General features: G+C 35.7%; 1 protein-coding gene across 4 annotated transcripts in view; it reads right to left on the bottom strand.

Annotated features, from left to right (window-relative positions):
- The window catches only part of SH3RF2 (SH3 domain containing ring finger 2), a 160,484-nt gene that overhangs the window by 58,774 nt on the left and 83,385 nt on the right, over positions 1-18,325 (bottom strand). The gene's annotated exons all lie outside the window — the stretch shown is intronic.

Genomic DNA, 18,325 nt, shown 5'->3' with positions numbered 1-18,325 from the left:
ACTTGTCCCAAACTGAACTGCTCATTTCCAATATTCTTCCAAATACTGCCCATTTCTTTGAGGATACCATCATTCTCCTTATCAGCCACGCTCAAAACCTCTGATCATCATTTACTCTTCCCTCTCAATCTTCATAACACATCATTTGGTAAATCCTATCAATTCCACTTCCACAGGAATCTCTTTTAACAGTTCATCCCCTCACGACCATGACACTAGTTTGGGTCCTTTTCACCACCTGTCTGGATTGTTGCTATGGCATCCTAATTGATTTCTCTGCTTTCAGTGTCTCCCTCTCCAATCTATCCTTCATATAAAATTATCTTTTTAAGATACATGCCTGACAATATTGCTTTCTTCTTTACAAAAAAATATTTAGTGGCTTTTTAGTATCTGTAAGATAAAATACAAATTCTTGATCTGGCTTCATCTATCTTTCTAGTCTTAATACTCCCTTTTTACTTCCTCTTAAGAACTCTACATTCTAGCTAGACTAGAACACTAGTTATTTCCGCCATTTTCTTGCTTCCATGCATCTGCAAAGTGTTCTCTCATAGTCAGAATTCCTCCTCATCTCTGAATTTCTGAATCATAAACCTTCTTTCAAGGTGCAGTTCAAGTGCTACTTCCTTTATTTAACTAAACCTGATCCTCCCAGTTAAAAGTCTTTTCTCTCTTCTTAAAAATCCCTAGGTTGCCTTCTCTGCTGCATCCTTTCTTTACTTCTACTACTCCCCATTGTGTATTTTAGTTATTTGTTTATGTGTGGCATCCTCCACTAAATTTTTTGAAAACAGAAATCATTTTATTTTTGTTCCCCCTTCTATCCTCATTATGCTCTACGTGTGGCAAATACTTAACAAAATTTTAAACAGAATTAAAATGAATATTAGAAATGCAACTATAGAAAACGCCTATCCTAATTCCTCATTTTATAGACAAGGGAGGCTGAGGTCCAGAAAGAGGCAGGTAATTTGCATTAGTCCCAAGGAACAGATTCAAAGAAAAAAATAGGTTAAATCCCAGGGTCTATGATTCTTCAGCAAAGTCAGATCAGGAGAGATGTGAAGATCTCATGAATGAAATTTTGATGACAAACACAACTGAATCTCAGAAGTAAGAAAAGAAGGAGCTATGTAAAAAGAGGAGCAGAGGAACTCATCAACCAACTTAGATTTTTCAAAGGACACACAAATGTCAACAATTAAACATCAATTAATAAAAGAGTAGCATGATTGTGTAAGAATGAAATCTGAGAAAAACCTCCAAAAGACCTAGGAACTTAGACCAACACAATCAATTATAATTCCATAGGACTCATTCTAAGAAATATGTTATCCACCTCCAGACAAAGAGTGGATGGATTCAGAATTCAGACAGAAAAGTAATTTTTTTTGACATGGCTAATACAAGACTTGATTTTGCTTGACTTACATACTTTTATGAGTTTTGTTTTTCTCACTTTCTCAAAGGGTACAGGTGAGGAATATAGGAGGAGAGACTTCAAAACTGAAAATAAAATACAATTGGATTTAAAAAATAAAGAAAAAAAAGAAATGATGACTAAGATTTTCAAGTTCAGAAGGAACTGAGGTTTTTGGTGAAAGTTAATGATGGGGAGAAAAATCCTTTTAAACCTATTTTTGGTACAAGAACATGATCAAAGAGATAGGTCAGGTTGTAGTTTATGGAGAATAAGATGGTGATTTATCTGGAGAAAAGGCAGAATGCAACGATTTTGCCTTCATTTTTTCTATCAAAGAGAAGGACTTTCAGTTTGAGAAGTAAAGAACAATAATGATAACTAGGTAATTGCAAAGAGAGTACTATAGCTGCCTTGGATGAATTCAATTCACCAGACCTGAATGGTAAACTATATTTCAGGGTACAGAAAGAACTTGTAGACATGATTGCTGAGTTCTTTTTTTGTTGTTTTTTTGAAAAATAGAGGAAAATGGGAGAAGTGCTATTTGATTAGAGATGAACAAGACTCCATTTTCTGAAAGAGGAAGAGGGCAGATTCTGGAAAATACAGTATGATAAGCTAGACTTTGATCCCTGGTCATTCTGTTTACCCAGCTTCCATTAAGGAATGGTTTATGAGTGCTTAAAAAGGGAAGCAGTGATCACTTCAAGAGATCATGAATTCATCAAGATCAAGTCATACCAGACTACTCCAATTTCCTTTTCTGACAACAGGCTTAGTATACTAGTCAATCAGGGGAATGCTGCAAACATAGGACACCAATCTTCTGTACCTTTGCATCTTTTCTAAATGTTTTCCTAGACAGCAGAAATCCCAGAAAGCTAAACTAAGAATTCTAGAGAGAAGCTATAAGAAATCACAATTCAGCTTGGTATTACAAAAATTTTCCTAGAAGTTAAGGTTGATTCAAAAGCTAGCTCACTGGAGATCTTTAAGCAGAAACTAGCTGACTAGTTTCTCTAAGGATATTATTACCAGTATTCTAATCAACTTTCACATTAAGGTTTTAGGAACTTGCCTGTGGCCAATCTTTGTTATCCCTCGATTTCTACTTTTGCCCAGCCCTTGCTCCCCCCCTCCCCATTTCCTTTCCCTTCCCAAAACTACAATATGCATCTGTGACTGAATAGTCTCATTAATTCTACAGGGAAGAATTTTCACAGTAAGGATCTTGGTGTTGCATATAATTTTAAGGAAGCATAGGAACTTCACCTTTCCTCTTTTAAATTTTGGTTATTCTTATGATTTCATTTGTATAGGGATTTTCCTCCAGCTAGGAAATACTCTTCACTGAGAAGGTTTGCAATTTAGAGTGGTATGGGGAAAGACACTTTCCTGTGTTGCACAGCCGTTTAAGTGTCAGAAGCGAGACTTGAATTCAGGGGATCCTCATGCCTAACCTGTCTCACTATCTACTATGCAAGTGATATTTCCATTAGTTCATAGTGATTTTGAAACTGAAATGTTTGAGCATCAAACTGAAGTATGAGTATGAGCGACTCTCACAGTAAGTAACTCTAGTAGGACTGATAGTAGCACAGCCCAAAGGCATAGGAACGGAAGAAGGAAAAAAGAAATGTGATAGCCCAGTCTTAATCTGATTTGAGAATAGCAAATCAAAAAAAGTCAAGTCAATGCCATGAGAGCCCTTTGAGTCCCAAGAATTACTCTCTCATTCTCCTTTCCCAGAAGTAGAGTAAAAATGCAGGAAAAACATTTTTTAAAATGTTCTATTTCATATGCAAATGGTGTATTATTATGCATTTAATTGTGAAATTTTCCACTAAAATTGAATAATTTAGAAGTGGAGAAAAAGGGAAATTAATAGCTTATCTCTTCTGTTTTGTAAATTTAAAATTAAATGAACATCTTTTTTCTTTTGTTTTTAGTGGGATTTCCCAGTGGTCTGCTCCTTTTGAAGATCTTTACTGTTGTTTTGAGAAAACAAATTCATGCATAGTGTAAACTTCATGAAGCATTAGTGGAGGGTTTTGATGAGATCCCAGTTTTCCTAGAAGCAGCTTGCTCAAGAGGGGTGCTTGCTTTGATTGCCATAGTAACCCACCCAACCCCAAGGCCTGATCTTCCCTGATGCCAAAAGGAACAGTTACAACACCATAGACTGCTTGCTAAACAAAAATCAGATTCACTTCTTAGCCCTACCCTACTTATCTACCCCACCCCCCCTTTGAGCTATCTGGACATAAAGGCATAGAATTAGAATATCTCCAAGTTGGTCTAAGAGATCATTTATTTAGTCTAAACTCCCATGCCAGTCAGGAATTCACTTTAAAGTAGGAATGTTTACCCTTATCCCTACAGATATTTTCCAATAATTGAAGGAAATGGTAGATTTTAGGTAAAGGTCAGTGAAAATATTTTTTCACATCCAAGTTCACAGACCCCCTAAAAACTATCCACAGAATTATCTGTGGAAACTAGGAAACCTGATCCAACTCAAGTCTCTTGGACAGATGACACTGCTTCTGCTCAAACAGGTGATGTATGCATGAAATACTAGAATTTTGAATCCTGTCAGACATTTGTTAGTTATTGTGACCCTAAGGCAGTTACTTTTGATCTACTTTTTGATCCTTTAGGATTCTGCGGATCAAATGAGATAATACATGTAAAGTGCCTTGAAAACCTTAAAGTTCTATGAAAATGTTGGCTTTTATTTTATAACGCTACCCATTTCAAGGTGGAACCCCCCTTTAACTGCTAGAAAGGTCTACTTTATACAAGCATATCTTACTCAGCAGAACTGAAATTCAATTCAACTTCTAGGGAAACAGAATGAAAGATCAAGACTACAGGTATTGAGACTGCCACGCACTAGAAGAAATGAACAAATCCTGGGACATTCACGGATCCATCTTCCTCTCACTCTGGGTTTCACAATGGGCAAAATGCCAAAATTAATTGGATGAAATGATGATGTAAGGCTGTACCTCTTAAGAGGGAACTGCTGAATCAAGGTTAATTATCTGCTTCAGTCACCAGAAAGGCTTTGCTTTTAGAAGACCTTACTGAGCTCTCCAGGTTTGTGGTTTCTCTGGAATGCTGTGCTGAAAGCACATTGGCTTTCTCGTGTAGCTACAGCCAAACTAAGCTTAGTAGTTACACAGCGAATTAAGTCATAATGGCTAAGGGGAATCTATGTGGTGTCTAATGGGCAGACTCATTGCTCTCTTACCTAGAAGCACCATTAGGGGATTCCACACAGAACATCCCTTTTGGCCACTATTTTTGATGATTCTGTCTGATCTTCCCTGGCCTCAGGAACTGAGTGGGCTGTGGTTACAATGGCAATGAGAATAAAGGAGAGGATCTCTCCCACAGCACTGAAGAATATGCCTGAGAGTAGCCCTGGGGAACCTTATAGAACACTTTAGACTAAATTCATCTTTCTATATCTCCATGTCCACTTCTACCATTTTTCTGCAATGATTTAAAATTGTCCAGGAAAATCCCATATGGCTGATAACTGTGGTGGATGTTCTTTCCAAGGGAGACTCTGAACTCTGCTGGTTGAATTGATGAATAATTCTCAATCTGTCAGTCCCTCTGCCTCGAATCCTTTGTTTTTCTAAAGATTTGAAAGATTTTACAGAGTAGGTAATTTCCCCCTTTCTTCCCCTTCCATTACCTTCCATTAGCTACAATTATTTACTAATGAAAGGCAGAATCTTTTTGTGGACTGAGGACATGGTCGAAAAGAATTGGGGTTTTAAAGCTTGATTTAAAAAAGCTCCCATCTCGATGACCAGTTCTGATGGATCAGGCCATCCTCAGCAACAAGATCAACCAAATCATTTCTAATGGAGCAGTAATGAACTGAACTAGCTATACCCAGAAAAAGAACTCTGGGAGATGACTAAAAACCATTACATTGAATTCCCAATCCCTATATTTATGCACACCTGCATTTTTGATTTCCTTCACAAGCTAATTGTACAATAATTCAGAGTCTGATTCTTTTTGTACAGCAAAATAATGTTTTGGTCATGTATACTTATTGTGTATCTAAGTTATATTTTAATATATTTAACATCTACTGGTCATCCTGCCATTTAGGGGAGGGGGCGGGGGGGGGTAAGAGGTGAAAAATTGGAACAAGAGGTTTGGCAATTGTTAATGCTGTAAAGTTACCCATGTATATATCCTGTAAATAAAAGGCTATTAAATTAAAAATAAATAAATAAAATTAAAAAAAAAAAAAAAAAAAAAGCTCCCATCTCAAAACACAGGTCACAAACCAATTACAAATCAGCCTCCACTTGTACCTAGAATTCTAATCTGCAAAGTACTTTACCAAAACATCAGAATCTATATTAGAGAAAGGAAGCAAGTGAAAAACCTAATTTTTTTTTTTATCATTTATTTTAGAATATCAGAATGTCAAGGGGGGCGGTGCTTGCTTTGATTGCCATAATAATCCACCCAACCTCAAGTCTGATCTTCTCTGATCCCAAAGGGAACTGTTACATCATAGCCTGCTTGCTAAACAAAATAAGATTCACTTCTTAGTCCTATCCTATCTATCTCCTTAGCAAGCTGAACACAAAGGCAGAGAATAAGAATATCTCCAGGTTGTGACTCAAAAGGTCATTTATTTAGTCTAAACTCCCATACCAAGCAGGTATTCACTCTAAAGTAGGCAGTACTCTAAAAGTATTTCCCCAAAACTGTTGGTAATTGAGCAAACCGTCCCTAGAGATTGGGAGGAGAGGGAGTTTTGTGGGTAGATGTTTTGGGAAGGTTTTTGACTGAAGTGAATTAAAATTCTTAGTCAATTTACTTTTAGTTATTGTTATGAGTTTCTAAAATCCTCAAAGATTTCACTAATGATTTTATTTGCATGGTGTGCTGGCTGATTGCTTATGGGAGCTGTTTTTTATAAGATCACAAATTTAGACAGTATCTTTTTCTTTTTTTCAAAGCAGTTATGCCTTGTCCAAGGTCATACAACTAATGAGTGTTAGGCATCTGAGACTGGATTGAATTTGAACTTGAACTCAGATTCTCCTGACTCGAGGGCTGTACTCCATCCATAGTGCCATTTAGCTGCTCCTAGATGGTATCTCGTGATCATTTAATTCAATTTAGAGAATTTATCTTTTTTCACTTCAGCATATTCATTCAATTTGTAAGCCCACAACCACTGGCTTCAGAACTAGTTAGATCCATTTGTGTGTGTCTGCTGGAGGCTTCCCTACTTTTCCAAAGTACACTATTTATTTTCTTCTGTTGTTAAGGCTTGACTAAAGTCAAAGGAAGTGTCAAAAAGGTGTAATAACCTGATTACTAACTAGATCTGAAACCAGTGGTTGTGGGTTTAAATTCTGGTTCTACCATGTGAAGAAGGAAGGGCAGAATTTCTCTGAACTTTCATTTCCTCTGCTATAAAATAAAAGCACTGCAGCAGCACATGGCTTCTAAAGTCCCTTATAGCTCGCTTTTTATATGCTCCTATAAATTCAATATTCACTAAGTAGATTTTCTGTCTTTGGTTCTGGGAATACCAATATGAAAAACAGTATCATGTCTACCCTCAAGGAGCTTATCATCTACTGGAGGAGAGAGATAGGCCATATGAACCCTGATAAAGATGATACAAAATAAAATATAATAAAAGAGAGATTGACAATATGATAGAAAAAGACTTGAGGAAGAAGAGAACACTTCTAGTTGGGGGACTAAGAAAGCAGTACCAACTGATTGGAAGAGTTAAGGAGGAAACATAATATACCGCATGAACCATGACTTACAAAAATGTAATGGAACACTATGTGCACAAAGACAACCATAGATATCTTGATGTTGTGGAACATACTTGTAGTGATTAAAAAAAAATCATCCAGGCAGAAAAATGATAAAAAAATCATTTTAGATCTCCTGTCTAAGACTTTGTAGGGCGCAGAATATAGAATAAACAACAAAGATGACAGTCATTATCTAATGGTAGTAATACAATCTATTTTCAGAATATGAGATAAACTTTAGGTGATTAATCCACAAAGTATCCCTGGCAGGTAAATATTATCCCACCTAGCAAATGAGAAAACTGATGAACAGAGAAGTTAAGGACCTTCCTTGCTCAAGGCCACATAGCAAATCATGGGGGAATTTTGATTCTATCTCAGTGGTCTGGCTGGACTAATACCAGCTTATTTCTTTCTTAAAAAGATGGTAGGAGCCTTGAGGCTGTATTGCTCAGTGGGTGAAGTCACTGTTGAAGTCACATATTTAGAGGTTGCTTTTGATTCCAAATGGTACTTTTAAATTTTTGGATGACTGAATAAGTTACTTAACCTTTACATTTATTTCAGTTTCCACATGAAAAGTGAGATAGCAACCTTGCATAGTCACAGTGAAAAAAAATCACTCAAAGATTATAAAAAATAGGATGGGTGGCCAGAGATTAGGTGAGCACCTGTTCTATTTTTAAAGTCCTACAGTGAAAAAAAATTGTATGTTTTTCTCCTTCTTGTCATTCATCTAACAAGCTATACAGTCAAGAAAAAGAATTCCTTGTTTCTTATTAAATTCCTTATTCTATAGTTAGTATTTAGTTTTTCTTATTCTGCATATTGAGATACTAAATAGCTTTAGCTAGTTAAGTTAAAGGAGAGTTACTATTACCATAAAACTTCTCAGATTTAAAATTAAAAAGTCCCGGTTCCTTTAATTTTCTTGTGGGCACAGTACAGGACACAGAAAATCTACAACCAAATTATGGTTTAGAACTGAGTTCTATGAGGCCCAGAAGATTTAGGGATAGGCTGGAGAGAAGAGATAAGCAGCATATAAGGCAGGAGGCAGATAACAACTCATTCTCTTGACATGAGAACACAGTGATGGAAAACCAGCCAGTAACATCAGGAAGTCAGAAGTATGTATTTGGAGGGCTACCCTGCAGCTGAGGGAACGCCTAGAAGTTATCAGCCCCGAACAGTCCCCAGCATGGAATAACTAATTTTTTGCATTTCATAAGTGGGTTGGAGGCTGGGCAAGATCTGGCAAAATTGCAAAATAGGAAACGTTTATCCTGAATATTCTTTGAAAAGCCTCGCTAGTACCTCTTGTCTCTTTTTGGAGTACTAAATGTTCCTAATCCTCCCATGGCCCCGCCTGTGTTCTATTCTTGCTCCCAGCTAATTATCACCTCAGAAATAAAATAATTAAGGTGTTTGTGATTGACCTATGTCACACAATCACTAATTATCCAAGGAGAACTTGAACTCAGATCTTTTGATTCCAAGTCTGTAAAATGGAAATGAGAATACTTATACTACATACCTTACAGAGCTCATCTTCCAAGGAACATTTCTATTTTAAAAAGAGATTAGAAATTGGAAAGTACTTTCCTGACTAAGGAGGACTAAATTGGTAGGATGACAGGGGGTAAGATTGACAACTGAAGAGTAGGGGGGCTGGGGAGCTCCTAGTAATGAAAATGGTCATAGTTATATAGGAGTACTTTAAATATATTATCTCATTTGATTATCATGGGGTTATCAGTTCTGTACAACTAATACAGGCATTCCATAAGTATGTGCTAGACAGGCTGGAACCTGGCAAAACTGTAATATCGGCAAAATTCTTTGTTTAAAGTCCTACAGGGAAAAACATTCCACATTCTTTTCTCTTGGGTTACCCAATAGATTAGAGTCCTAAAATTTAGTAGATAACTCTTGGTGAGCTGCCTCAGGCACAATAAAGTTAAAAGACTTTCCTAGGATCATACTGCTAGTACAGGTTAGAAGCAGTATTTGAATCCTCAAGACCAGCATAATTGCTGGATCTCCCATCTCTCCGCAAAACAAACAAACAACCCCTCCCTCCCCAAACTGTGTGATCTTGGGCAAATTTGAACCCCATTCTTTAGGTTTGGTCCTGAATTATTTTCTATCACCCCTGTTTTTATATAACTCTATAAAACTATAATTAACAAGCATCATGTGCTTGAGATACTAAAATTCCCATTTTATAGGTGATTAATATAGCTAGTAAGTCACAGAAGCAGAATTTGAAACTTTGATTCCTATCTTGCTGTACTGGGCACCCAAGACAATGTCCTAACTATGTCTAGCCAGAGATATCATAAGGTGAGGAGTGAGTTTTCTCCCTGACAGACACAATGGTGCAATGAAATTATTATTTTGCATGCTGTGATTCTATGTAAGTAAAGGCATATTAAATCTATGGTGATCATTTACAGCCTTACCTCCAGATAGATAGCAACCTATGAGATTTCTGGGGTAGATTTTAAAGAGGACCCTGATTTGGTTCAAATCTCTTTGTTGCGTCTTTTAAAAGTAGAAAAGTCAGAAGAATGTTCTCATACTTTATATGTTTTGGAAGTCCCCCAAATGTCTTCTGCTTTTTTTCCCAACTGATGGAGTTGTCAGTCAAAACCTGACTTCTAGCATGTCTGCAAAGTCTTGAGATAGTTCTGGGATTCCCTTTCACCTCAGGGAAAAATATTTTGTGGAGGGAGCGGTGAGGGGAAATGAAAAAGAAAAGGCCATATCTACCTGTCTGCGTCTTAGGGGCTATAAGTCCAACTTGTTAGCCTGGAAATCAAAAGGAAGCTCAGAAGAACAGATGGAAGAAATCATTCTGGGCTATGGCATCTAAAGGTGGTTCTGTGATGTGAGTATATGTAGAGGGAGGAATTAGTTCAGTGTTGTTGGGCAGCTAGGTGATACAATGGATATAGTGGAGTCAGGAAATCTTTTTTTTTTTTCCTGAGGTCAAAGGTGGCCTGAGACACTTATTTAGCTCAGTCTCCTCATCTGAAGAACTGGAAAAGAAAATGGCAAATCACTTCAGGATCTTTAATAAGAAAACCCCAAATAGGGTCACAAAGAGTTGGACATGACTAAACAATAACATAGCACACAAACACTCTTATGTTTAGTAGTTCTACATAAAACTTGCTTGTGAATCTTAGGGCCAAGTTATTTGAAATCCTCCATTCCATTATGCAGTGGTGGCAGTGGGGTACAGAAAAGCAACATGGGATGATAGAGCATAGTAGGTTAGATTCAAGAAGATCTGAATTGAAATCCCAAAGGCAACATGACATTTATTAGCTGTGTGAGCCTGGGGAAGCTACTTAAGGGCTATATACTCCAGGCAACCAGTTTGGACTTAAGTCTTAATAGCATTTTATTTTTCAAATATTTACAATGTAAATATACATGTAAAGATAGTTTTCAACATTTATTTTTGTAAAACTACTTTGTGTTTTAAATTTTTCTCCCTCCTTCCCTAGTCTTTCCTTTCCCCAAGACAGCAAGCAATCTGATACAGGTTGAATATATACAATCCATTTAAACATATTTCCATATTTGTCATGGGGACTTATGTTTTAAGAAGAGTTTAAATTTTCACTGGCAGAAGGAGTTTTTCTAAGAGTTCTTCATGCTAACAAAATCTGCTGCTGCTGCTGTTTTCAGTAGTTTCAGTCTTGTCCATCTTTATCACCCCATTTTGAGGTTTTCTTAACAAGAGGAACTAGAATGGTTTGCCATTTCCTTCTCTAGCTCACTTTACAAATGAGGAAACTAAGGCAAATAGTATGTGCCCAGGGTCACAGAGCTAGTAAGTTTCTGAGGCTAGATTTTAACTTGAGAAGATGAATCTTCCTGCTTGGCCTAGAATACTCTACTACCCAGCTGAAAATCATTACTCCTTCATATATTCAGAGTTAGAGGATAACATCTTTACCACCTACTTTATAGGATGATTGTGAGGACCAACTGGGGCAAAGATAGAAAATGCTTTGTAAACTTTAAAATGCTCTATGATATAAATGTCAGTTCTCATTACTATAGCATCATGGATTTAGAGCTGGAAGAGGTCTTAGAGGTCAACTAGTCCAATCCCTTATTTTTATAGATGAGGAAACTGAGGCCCAGAAAAGTTATTCTGACTCTTTAACTTTTACTTTCAACTACTTTATATGAAATAAGAAGAGTCTGTAGTTGTTTCACCAATATTTAAACAAATTTACTAACACTTATAATCTACTAGTGACAGGGGGAGAGCATAGCATTAATATTCAATATTGAGGTGGGGTAATTACCTCAAGCTATGTCCTTTTATATTATGAATATATCAGACCTGCTCTGAATTAAACTAGGATTTCTTGTTCTGATTCAGCCTCTATGTAAATTAGGCAGAAAATGAGAAAGAAGAATTGAAGTGTAGTGAAGTAAAAACAACAGTAACAACTTTGTTCATCAGACTTTTGGAGAATAAAGCTTTGTGTGAGTGAATGATATCCTTCCTATGAAAGTGGGCTCTGAACTTTTTGTTCACACTCCTACTGCAGGATCTAAAAAGGAAGAATTACAAGTTGCATTGTTACTGCTTTAATTATGAGTCATAAAGCCTCCACTCATGACTCAGGAGGAAGAACTTTCCATTTCTCTCTCCTCTCTCTCTCTCTCTCTCTTTTTCCTCCCCTTCTTCCCCCTTCTCTTTATCTTTTTTTTCTCTATGTCTCTGTGCGTCTCTCTCTGTGCCTCTCTGTCTCTCTGTCTTTGTCTTTTTTCCCCCTTCCCCCCGCTCAGTAAGATGTATATTAGGGGGACCATGTATACATGAATGGAAATATGTTCATGAATACCCAAATATGTGTATTATGTGGAAGGAAAGTCATATGTTTGTGCTTTTAAGAAGAACGTTTCTATATTTGTTTAAAAGAATGCAGAATGAAGAAAAAAATAGAACAAAGAAAATATCTACAGTGACTATAACAGTGTAAAGGAAAATAACCCCCCACAGAAGCCCAGAGTTATCAAGGATCTCAGAAATCATCTAGATGAACTAAGGGCTGAACAAGAACTCCTCTACAACATATTTTACCCGTGATTCTTGAGTCTTTATTTTAAGACTTCCCATGATGGAGAAACTCATTATTTTGAGGGTAGCTCTTTCACTGGAAAGAAGTGTATTCTTACATTGAACCTAAATTTTCCTCTTTTCAAACTCTACCTATTGTTCTTAGTTCTACCCTCTATAATTAATTAGCAAAACGTTAATCCTACTTTCATATGACAGCTTTTAAGTTCCTGGAGACAGCCATCATGTGCCTCTCTAAGTCTCTTCTTCAGACAAAACATCCTCAGTTTTTTCCAATGGAGCCATACAAGTCATGGACTTGAGGCCCCCTTCATCCTTCCGGTTTTCTTTGAAATTTATCAATATCTTTCCTACAATGTGATACCAAAAACTAACAACATTATAGCCAATGTGATCTGACCAGGCAAATAAATAGAAAGAACATCATTTATTCCTGGAAACTATGCCCCTTTTGATAACACACAATTTAAGATTGCATTCTTGGATGCCATATTGGACTGCTGACTCAAATTATATTTTCATTCCATCAAAACCCCAAGACTTTATTCAAACACACTCCTATATAATCAGGAAGCTAAGTAGTGTAGTATATAGACCACTGAGCCTGGAATGAGGAAGACCTGAATTCAAATCCAGCCTTGGATCCTTGACACTAGATATGTGAACCTAGGCAGGTCACTTGACCTCTGATTACTTCAGTTTCCTCATCTGCAAAATGAATGTAATAATAATGAAATGTAATGATTATATATATATATATATATGAAAAATATTTTAATTAAATATATGGCAGCACATAGTAGGTATTATATTAATGCCAGCTCCATTATGATGATGATGATATATCTCTTCCATCTTGTATTTATAGCACTGATTTCTCAAACTGAAATGTAAGACTTTTTATTTATCCCTAATAAATGTCATTTTATTAGGTTCAGTACAATAGGTTCAGTTCTAGCCTATTAAGATCCTTTTCTGAATCCTTTTCTGAAGATCCTTATTAAATTTGAAAATGACATATTTTCAAATTTAATAAGAATCTTATTATCCAAGTTACTGGAAAAATGTTTAACAGAACTGAAGTTCTACTGGAGACCTCCTTCTAAGCTAACAGTGACCTAGGGGTGTGCTGGTAAATATTTAACAACTAGTTTTCCAAAACAAACAAAAAAATAGAAGCAGGACATACTTTTGAATTTAATCTCTATAATTTTTTCTCTCTTTCTTAAGTTTAAACAGTTAAGAAATAAGACATTGAGCTCTGATTTGCAGCTTTGCTGATTTTCTGAGGTGTAAATGCTTACACTAAAAATTTTACCATCAGCTTTCGTTAGTTGGTTTGAGTTGGGTCCATTATATCCTTACATTTCTATATTAGTTACTACTCTTAATTATTTTGAATTTATCCAATTGTACCATCATCACATCTCTCCAATAATGAGATTATATTAAACATTTAAATAATTAATCAAAACAATTAATTTATTAATTCATTAAAAAATTTTAAAATCTAGGTAAACTATGTCTATATGATTACTCTGAATAGGGTTAAGAATTTGCCTAGGGTCATACAACTAGTAATTATCAAATGTCTGAAACTACATTTGAACTCAGATCTCTCCTGAGTCCAGAGCTAGTGTTCTATCTACTGCGTCACCTAATTGCCCTTTGGCTTAGTAATTCTTAAAAAAAAATTAGAACTCAGTTCTATGTATTAATCAATCTTGATTGCAGAGGGCTGCTGCTGGAGATATCTCTCCTACCTTTTGAAAAAGAAATGATCTATAGCCATGTAATAAAGCATATGATGTCAGATATAATCAAAGTATCACTTTGTTTTGCTTAATGGTGATTCCTTCCTACAAAAGATGGGTCATTTTGTGTGTATGTATGTGTGTGTGTGTGTTTATTGGGAAATAAAACAGTTTTTAAAAACCATCAGTAAAACAACAAAAAAGAATGTCACTTTGTACGGGGGAAGTTTGTGTGTGTATGTATAACGGTATATTGAAGTCTTTGTTATTGTAGGAAAAATGTTGTGTGTATATGTGTGTTGGGGGTAGTGACAGAGGGAAAATGGCAGGGGTAGTGAACCTGTTATTATGTTGATTGATAATGACCTTTTAGTTCATTAGTCAAAGGTCATTTAGACCTTTTTCAGACATATTACTATCTAATCCTGTAGTTTAGCTGGCACACTGAACAAAATACTAGGACTGAAGTTTGGAAAACCTGAGTTCAAATTCAGCCTCAAGATACTTCCTAGCTGGCAAGTCACTTGAAGGTCAGTTATAAAAAGGGAAAAATAATAATTATGTCCCAGGTTTGTTGTAAGGATTGAATGAGATAATATTGGCACTTAGCCCAATGCCTAGCACATAGTAGGCACTTATTCCCTTCCCTTCCTCATCCCCGATTTAAGACCTGGACTTTAGAGCTAGAAATGAACTGTTGCACTATTTCTACTCAAGTCTCAGAGAAGTCCTTGACTTTCTCCTTTTTCTTGTCTTGTTAAAAAGGGATTAAAAATCAGTTAAACTGTTTAATCCCAAGGTAGAGATTCATGTTTAAAAACGAGATTTACTACCCTTTTAAAAAAATCAGTACATGCCAAGTTTTGGCTTTTCAGGTTGCTACCTGCACAGCTAAAAAGAGTGTTTGCAGTAGAATTCCCAGTATGCAATTCACTTCTTAATTACTTGGTCTCATCAATCTACTCTTTCATCTTCCAAAACTGCCTTTCATCCTAAATAAGTACCCGCTACCAAAAGATTTTGGCTCTTGGGTTACCTTACTGCCTTCTTTAGTTTATAACCTTTTAGGGTGCCCTGTGTTATGAGTCGTAATCACTCAGACCTTTTCATAATAAGTCTTTGAGTAGGAATTGTGTTGTTGGCTCTGTCTTCATTATACTTCCTGCCTACTTGCTCATCTCCCCTATTTCTCCTCCGGGTTTTCTTCTGTAGCCTATGCCAATCATCATTGTACTGTTCTCTCATGCTAAGTTACTCTGTCCTGTGTTTCTAATTTAGTATCCCACCAATCTTATCTCCTTCTTGAGATCAGAGGTTTTTTTTTTTTACCTTTTGGGTATATTATGGACCTTTTCTTAGATTTTTTTAAAATTCATAATGAAGAAAATGCTAAATATCAAATAGAGAATGTGAAAATAAAGTTATTTTTTTTTTTTCCATCTAAGATTTCCCTGAAATCATTCTGTGTATATACTCCTTAGAGGTCTGTGGATTTGAGATTGAGAATCTTTCCTCTAAAATAGCCTAGTTCATTAAATGCTATATTCAGAATAAGGAGATTTAGGTCTACTATCCCTCCTTACTTCTCACTGGCCATTGTGAACTTGGGTTTTAGTTTCCTCTTTCATAAAATAGTAGTAATAATATTTATCCTGATTAGCTCAGAGGTGTCTGGATAATTAATTGAGTCACATACACACACCCATAGAGTCCTGGAGCTGAAGTGACCTTAGAAGTAATTTATTCCAATTCCATCGTTTTAAAGAGTACAGGACAGGAGATTTAGAATAAATGACCTCTGAGGTTATTTGGTTTAGCTTCCTTATTTTACCTCTGAGGAAATTCTAAGGCTCAGAAAATTGAATGAGTTTGCTATGATCTCATGTGGTACAGCTAGGATTTGAACTCAGACCCTCTATCTTCAGATTTAGTGCTCCTTCCATGGCCCCACACCAGAAATGTGCTTTGTGACTGGAATGCATCCTACCCTACAAATATGAGCTATTACATGTTTCTCCATTTAAGACTCTCCCCCCCTGACTCACTATTGTTGGAACTTTTAGAGACTTTCCAGCTTGGTTAGGTGACTTTCAGAGTTTGTCTAAAAGATCATCCTGTTCAAACCACAACCACACAAGAGCTCACTCACAGCTCAGATTTACACAAATGAAACATTTAGGCAGCTAAGTGGCATAGTGCATAAAGTGCTAGGCTTGGAATCAGGATGATCCCAATTCAAGTACTACCTGAGACATGTGATTCTAGATAATTATTTCACCTTTCTCAGACTCGGTTTTATCATCTGTAAAATGGGGGTGACAATAGCATCTATCTTATAGGGTTATTGTGAGTTCTAAATAACATAATGTGTAAAAAACTTTGTAAACACTTAAAGCAATTTATAAAAAATAATGAATTTTTTATTAATTAGAATGACAAACAAGACCATGCATAGTAGAATGCTAGAATAAAAGCAAGACCATGTATAGTAGAGTGATAAAATATTATAATGATATGTCATTATTTTAGGAAAAGGAGAGATGAATATGGACTAGAATTTTCAAAGAATGAGTCATTCCTGAAGAAGGCAGGGCTTAAGGTGGCTTCTGAAGGTTTTGTAGCATTTATATAAAGAGAAACATATATGATTGGCATTAAAAAAATTTTTTTTCATTAGATGAAATGATAATCAAGAAAATTCAATGAGAAATAACAGAAATGACAGTAAGTGATTTTTTTCCATCCCAGATCTACATAGGAGATCAACCAGAAGCCTGAGTGTCATTGGTAAGGAAATTTTTCTCCTAAGGTCAGCCCCAGCATGATCAAAGTCACATGCTACTTGAAACACTCTGGAACCAAACTGACCATTCCACTCAAAACTGTTGCAAGAGCAAGAGCTTGGCCCTGACATAAAGACTTAATTCAAGATCTAAAGGTAAGGAGACAAACAAAGAAAACACTAACCACTACAAAAAATTATTGCAAATCTAAAGATCTTTCAGAAAAGAAAGTATATCTATAATAATTGCAAAAGCAGAAAGTCAAAGAGAAAAAATGGATTTTCCACAAGAGTGCATGAATTCCTAGAAGAAATGAAAGAAGAGATTTAAAATATACTCGAGAAAAGAATTGGAAAATGAACAAATAGTTTAGAAAAGAAAGCTGTGAACTTTACTCAAGTAAAAGATTCTTTGAAATCTAGAATAGACTGAAAAAAAATCAATGACCCTAAGAAAAAGCAAGAAATACTAGACAATATCAACACATTAAAAAATAGAAAATGTAAGCTACTTATGTGAAAAACAACTGAGCTGGAAAACAAATCAAGGAAAGATCAAATATAGGTTATGAGCCTATGAATTGACTTAACCTAGAATATAGGTTAAGAGGGAGGAAAATATCTAGGAAAAATTAGCCACAATCAAAACAAACCTCTAGATTCTGAAGCAGGGAATAAAAGGGAGAAAAAAGAAAAAAAAAACTGTAAGAATAATTAGATTCCCTGAAAACCATGATTTAAAAAAGCCTGGCCTATATCAAGAAGTCATAAATGAAAAATTTCCAGTCTTGTAATAAACAAAATCTAGAACTTCTACATAAAAATAATCAGAAAAAAGCAGCTTAAATACAAAAGAATCACAATCAGGACGCACAAGACACAGTGGTTTCTAGTATGATTAAAAAGAGATCATGGAATATAATATTTCAAAAGACAAAAGATACATATTTATAAATGAATATTTTCTTATATAATTGAAAAACTGCAAAACTGAGTATAATTCTACAAGGGGAAAAGAGAGCCTTAGTGAAACAGAAAACTTTGAAGGATTTCTGATGCAAAAAACAGACCCCGAGTAGGACCCTTGCAATATAAACACAAAAGTTCAGAGGAATTGAGAAAGGTAAATTCATTTGAAGCAAGTGGACAGAGTTTTATAATCTGCCAATATTCTAATACAGGGAGAAGAAACAAAAGTCCTTTTAGAACCTTATGTCTTAAGAGGGATTGATTAAATAAGAAAAAAATTATTTGTTCTGTTCTGAAGGTTTTACGGAGAAAGAAGGATAGAAGGAACACACTAATATGGAAAAGAGGAAGAAGAGGATAAAACTTGCTATTTCTCATAACTGGATTACATGAGAAAATATGAAAACATGGAGGAAAAGGTGGAGGGAATGTGTAGCAGATAAGCCTCATTCTTAT

Source organism: Sarcophilus harrisii, chromosome 2, assembly GCF_902635505.1.
Source record: "Sarcophilus harrisii chromosome 2, mSarHar1.11, whole genome shotgun sequence".
Lineage (NCBI taxonomy): Eukaryota > Metazoa > Chordata > Mammalia > Dasyuromorphia > Dasyuridae > Sarcophilus > Sarcophilus harrisii.
The sequence above is the reverse complement of the archived record's forward strand: the minus strand, read 5'-3'. Positions and strand labels throughout refer to the sequence as shown.